Consider the following 7029-nt stretch of genomic DNA (forward strand, 5'->3'; position numbering starts at 1 on the left):
ATTACTTCGTTGTGGCTTTACACTTACACTTGTATTATTGGACTAGTTAACTGTGTATTTACTAAGACACAAGCAATATCAAATAATAATAGAACTTTAAACAATATCAAACCTAACCCATCCTGTAACAACATTGAATGAACTCCTATCAATACATGATGTCCGATAAAGTCTGATATGGTAAAGTGGGATACAATGTAACTCAAATTATTGTAGTGGGAGACCTCAATACATAACAAAATTGACGGTACAATACTCCCAAGTGCAAGAAACACACTAATGTGATGACACATCATCTCGTTTCTCATAGCTCACACAGCTGGATCCCTAGAGACACTTGTATGTGTTTTATATTTGTAATTGTTTTATGTGATATTGCATTGTTTGATTTCAGCGGAGAAAATATTGTCCACGATTAATTGTAAAATTAATTTGCAGAAGTAACTGACTTTTCAGTGCACCTTTAAAATGTAAATTAACAGATAGTATTCATTGAGACCACGAATACGAATACTTATGTAGTGAATAACAAAAACATCTAATGAAACAATCCCCTCGAACGTTTAATACTGTATCACATATAACATAAACATAGTCCGTATCATTCTATGTATTGCAGGATATAATCCCATAAATATTACAATTAAAAAAAATTAACTAAATATAATAAAATATATTATTAAATGGAACATTTATTCGCACAACAAGAAAAGATTAATAAAAACAGAAGAAAACACTAAGAAGACAGTTCTGAATAGAAGATTATATGTATTGTGGATACTATCAGTATGTACGTAATGTCATTAGCAAAGTATTAAAGAAACATAATATCCACCTTTCCCAACAAATTAAATTACAGGACACAAAACAATATCTTAATACGACTTTTTTTGTCGGATCTTTTAAAAATAAAAATGTTCTAATTTCCCCAAATACTATATGGGACACACTGTTTCGTTATTTTGTCAGATATATAAAGAACACAATGCTAAAATTGAAAAACAATGGTCATGTTTGCAATACCCACATGATGAGAACACCAAAGTGAATGACAATAGCCAAGGTTAGGATCTCTTGCACTGTTGGCAGAACAGCAGATCACTGCTAACGTTAGAGAAATACGAATCTTATGCTGCATTCAAGATCGAAGATAAAAAGTTTTCTGGTGAAAAATAAAATGTCAGATATCCGATTATTTTCATTTCCATTATGAATAATGGAGTGTAAATGACCCAAGTCAGAACAACTGATTTCATTCATAACCACGAAAACAGAACATTCGCAGAGGTGAAGGTAACATTAGTAATGGAGTGTAAATGACCCAAGTCAGAACAACTGATTTCATTCATAACCACGAAAACAGAACATTCGCAGAGGTGAAGGTAACATTAGTAATGGAGTGTAAATGACCCAAGTCAGAACAACTGATTTCATTCATAACCACGAAAACAGAACATTCGCAGAGGTGAAGGTAACATTAGTAATGGAGTGTAAATGACCCAAGTCAGAACAACTGATTTCATTCATAACCACGAAAACAGAACATTCGCAGAGGTGAAGGTAACATTAGTAATGGAGTGTAAATGACCCAAGTCAGAACAACTGATTTCATTCATAACCACGAAAACATGAACATTCGCAGAGGTGAAGGTAACATTAGTAATGGAGTGTAAATGACCCAAGTCAGAACAACTGATTTCATTCATAACCACGAAAACAGAACATTCGCAGAGGTGAAGGTAACATTAGTAATGGAGTGTAAATGACCCAAGTTATAACAACTGATTTCATTCATAACCACGAAAACAGAACATTCGCAGAGGTGAAGGTAACATTAGTAATGGAGTGTAAATGACCCAAGTCAGAACAACTGACTTCATTCATAACCACGAAAACAGAACATTCGCAGAGGTGAAGGTAACATTAGTAATGGAGTGTAAAGGACCCCCGTTATAAAAACAACTGCATTCATAACCACGAATACATGACAGTCGCAGAGCTGAAGGTAACATTAGTAATGGAGTGTAAAGGACACCCATTATAAAAACTGATTGCACTGATAACCTCGAATACATGACAGTCGCAGAGCTGAAGGTAACATTAGTAATGGAGTGTAAAGGACCCCCGTTATAACAACTGATTGCACTGATAACCTCGAATACATGACAGTCGCAGAGCTGAAGGTAACATTAGTAATGGAGTGTAAAGGAACCCCGTTATAACAACTGACTGCACTGATAACCTCGAATACATGACAGTCGCAGAGCTGAAGGTAACATTAGTAATGGAGTGTAAAGGACACCCCCGTTATAACAACTGCACTGATAACCTCGAATACATGACAGTCGCAGAGCTGAAGGTAACATTAGTAATGGAGTGTAAAGGACCCCCGTTATAACAACTGATTGCACTGATAACCTCGAATACATGACAGTCGCAGAGCTGAAGGTAACATTAGTAATGGAGTGTAAAGGAACCCCGTTATAACAACTGATTGCACTGATAACCTCGAATACATGACAGTCGCAGAGCTGAAGGTAACATTAGTAATGGAGTGTTAAGGACCCCGTTATAACAACTGACTGCACTGATAACCTCGAATACATGACAGTCGCAGAGCTGAAGGTAACATTAGTAATGGAGTGTTAAAGGAACCCCCGTTATAACAACTGACTGCACTGATAACCTCGAATACATGACAGTCGCAGAGCTGAAGGTAACATTAGTAATGGAGTGTAAAGGACCCCCGTTATAACAACTGATTGCACTGATAACCTCGAATACATGACAGTCGCAGAGCTGAAGGTAACATTAGTAATGGAGTGTAAAGGACCCCCGTTATAACAACTGATTGCACTGATAACCTCGAATACATGACAGTCGCAGAGCTGAAGGTAACATTAGTAATGGAGTGTAAAGGACCCCCGTTATAACAACTGATTGCACTGATAACCTCGAATACATGACAGTCGCAGAGCTGAAGGTAACATTAGTAATGGAGTGTAAAGGACCCCCGTTATAACAACTGATTGCACTGATAACCTCGAATACATGACAGTCAGAGCTGAAGGTAACATTAGTAATGGAGTGTATATCTGTATGACTTATATCAGTGAACCTAACTTTATGATTTTGTACACTTAACTACAATGACGAAGCCATCTATCTCATAGGTTATACGACGATTATCCTGGATTGTTGACAGAAGGCAAGTATCTCACTTTAAGTTATATAACAATCCTTGGGCTAAAAACAACAATGAAATATTAGAAATAAAATAAAATACATAAGGTAAACAAATTGAACAAGAGATGTACAATCGCCATTTTGGACAACTCGCTGGATGTAAATATTATGGTTGATGTGCAACATAAGGAAAGCACTTTAGAAATTGGTATCCGTTTCTTAGCTTGGAAATACACCGCCATTTCCTTATATCAATATTTTACCGAAAAAGTTTCTTTTCTATACGTCATATATATGAAAGCTGAGTTCAATTATGGTGTATCCAAAAATCCTCTCGGTGGCTGAGCGTTAGCAAACATTTAACATTGGTCTTATGAGTAACTATGATGGTAAAGAGAATATACCAAAATAAATAAATTTGTAAAAAATTCAGAACACACATTTTTACATGTAACTGAGTAACATAAAATATAGCCTATATATCCAGCACCATCATTTGGTGTGCAGATTTGTTCAGTAAAAATATTGTGTTTATGTAAACAATTATTATTTGAACACTGCTATAAGACCAAACTTATACAACAATACTGGAAATGTATCTTGTGAAACGATATCTCAAGAAGGATGTAGACATAACATTTTCACGAAACTTAATTTCTACATTGACAAGTCAAGGATGCATGTCCAATGTATATCTATGGGATTTGGTTTAGCGCCATTGATCCCTATCACTCTGTAGTCCGGCATAATATTTCTCTTTTATCTTATGTAAATTTTTCGAAAAAAATCGCTTTTTTTCTGTCCACTGGACATCTCAAGAAGCAAATGAGCTGTAGACTTGAGATTTTGTATGCCTCTACAGAGCTTTTAAATATTAGTTAAAGTTTAATATTTTATTACTTCTTTTATTTTTTCAAGGCAGTGCCTTAAATAATATTATTTTATGATATAGGCAATATTATAGTAAACAAAGAATAAGAATAAGGTATAGCAATAACTTTGTATTCTTGAGGAATCACGCTCACACACACACACACACACAAAAGTATGTGACACACAACTGAACTCATAGTTAATAGATAGTCAAACTCATAGTCAAACTTCTGTTTATTAGTAAGGTATGCTGTTATTCGTGGGCCGGGCTGTAAAACGATCATGTCGTTCTTTTAAACCATCCGGGTGGCTGATAGAACGCATTGTGAGTCCCCTTTGGTTGAAGTTGACTTCTAAAGCCATTTAGTTTTAATATACAACTAAATGCAAACTATTAACTATTAAACTATTATAGTCCACCTTGTGTGTAAACTATTAAATCAGATCAGTTACAAAGATTATGTCAATGTCTGCTTCTGGTCTGTTTGCAAGCGTAGGGTTGTCGTCATACATGATCTCGAGAACCGGAGAGGTTTAACACCAAAGTTTCGTTTACAACACAGTGAATCACGGCGGATGGTATTGTGTTTCATGCCTCTTCTTATGCTCAAAGAAAACAGGGGCAGAAAGGAGACAAACCTAAATATACAAAAGAAAATGTACTATACCATAAATATTGAATTAAGTTAATAAATGGTAAAATTTTTAATGTAACAAAATATTCTTACCTAGGAGTGTAGTCTGGCAGTCGTAGGTCTAGCGAGGCCCAGTTGCGCATCGCAGAAGCTGGAATGCAGTCAGCCACTTGTATGAACATTCTCTTTGCGACATATTGGGAGTTTGAATAAAGTAAAATTAATTCTATTTGGCAACGTACACATCTTTCGGAAGCTACAGCGGAAAGAAATCACGTGGTATTAACGGAATTGATATGTAGTCGATTGCAAGAAATCTTCATGATAGAAATTATATTTACCGGAAAGTTCTAAAAATTCTGGGCTATATCCCTTTTGTGAAGAAAAGTATTTCGAATTCGTACGTATAAGTTTCATTGAATAATATGGATCCAAAATCTGTAATAGAGTATTACATAAAGCGTTAGGTGAATCAGGTTGTAAGAATAATTTTATTAATCCTAAATTGTACAGTTGAGAATGTTTAAGGTAACATATATATAAAGAATATTTGGTGTTTTCGAACTCTCCGGTAATATTTTGGGGATATTTTCTTCGTGTCCAGACAAAACCAATTGAACGTAAACATGGTTCAGAAATGCTCAGTCCGTCTGTCTGTATGTATGTACATTTTAGATTGTAGTTTTGATTTTAAAAAATAGAAAGAGAATATATATAAAACTAAAATAGTTGTTCTTGCAGCCTCAAATGAAGACAAACGTTTATACTATAAACATTTTACATTGCTTGAACATTTTAGAGCTTAATACCGTAAAAAATAATAATATTATGGAAGTTATTATGGCAAAAATAATTGGTAAATATAAATAAGAACATCTTGAACATAACAATCAGTGTGTTGATATTGTCTATATAAGATTTTAACTTTTGTAATGCACAATTAGTGATGCCGTAAACATGTAAACAATGCAAACATGTTTTGTCGCGCATTACAGTATGTAATGAATCCAATCAATTTTGTAGCAATGTTAAAAATGAAAGCAATGGGTTTGTAATATCATCGGTTAAATGGAACTATAATCGGTTGGTTAATCTGTTAAACAACATTAATAACTCGACTGGCCTATTTTACATGAGAAACGACGCATAGTAGAGCATTTACTAATCGTTCTTGATTTATGGCAGTGAAATAAGTTTACTAAAATTATTCATATTTCAATATTGTTATAAACTTTTCATAAAATCTCCAGTTTCAATGATGAAAGTCTTTTTTTATATCAAGTTTTAATTAGACTAAATATATTCTAAAGTTTGAACTGTATACATTTATTGACTATATAACTTTTCTTATAAGCAAAAACAGGCAGGCAGACGTAATATTTCTTATTTATATTAGTCTGAAAATAAAATAGTGTTTGGTAGAGTAATTTATAAACACCTTGTATACACTATCACAATAGATAATTTGAAATATTTGGAACAAAAATATATTAGATCAGTGAATTCTTATATGTATTTTTTATAGTTTTCAGATACATATATTTTCAGTAACATTTTTTTATCTCATTTAAGCCTCAGCGCCAGCTATGCTGGGTTCGAAGTGCACTGGATTTTGTTATTATTACATTTTTGGACCTCCCCAGGATTTGAACCCGTGAACTCTCGGTTAGAGAGCCGAGACTAAAACCAATAGTCTACGGAGGAGGACTTTCAGTAACTTCAATTCAATATATTTATTCAAGTTTTGTTAAAAATAATAAAAAAAATTTCCCACTTGGTCGCTTTGGTTCGCCTGTAAGATATCTGTAACCGTTGTATAACACTTGTTGTACAAAACAAGTACAGACTGTAGCGTCAACATGGCAGCTGCAATCTATTAAACCCTTTGTAACTGGATTACTATCGCTGCCGTTACGGGTCGATGACAAAGCTCCGGAATTTGCAGAATATCTGTTTCGTTTTATCCACTTAAATTAGGATATCTTCTCTTTTTTTACTATATGGTACCTACCTTCTATAAGCACAACACTTGGATACCGTTTCTCGTGCCGTTTTAAATGTAAACTAAAATACAAATAATGAATATCTTTCTGTGCGAAAAGGGCACAAGTATGGATTTTAATTTAATATTTAATACAGTGTGTATTTAACTATGAGCAGATACTTCTCTTACTCCAAAATGAAACTTTCCAAAATAATAATGTAATAAACTATACATATTTATTTGAAACTAAAGTATTATTGCCATTTTATGCTTGGCAATAGTTTTATACTGATTAAGTTACTTTCCTAACGACAACAAGTTATATTCCCATTCCATAATGTCTAAATTACC

The sequence above is a fragment of the Homalodisca vitripennis genome, chromosome 6 (assembly GCF_021130785.1).
Source record: "Homalodisca vitripennis isolate AUS2020 chromosome 6, UT_GWSS_2.1, whole genome shotgun sequence".
Classification (NCBI taxonomy): domain Eukaryota; kingdom Metazoa; phylum Arthropoda; class Insecta; order Hemiptera; family Cicadellidae; genus Homalodisca; species Homalodisca vitripennis.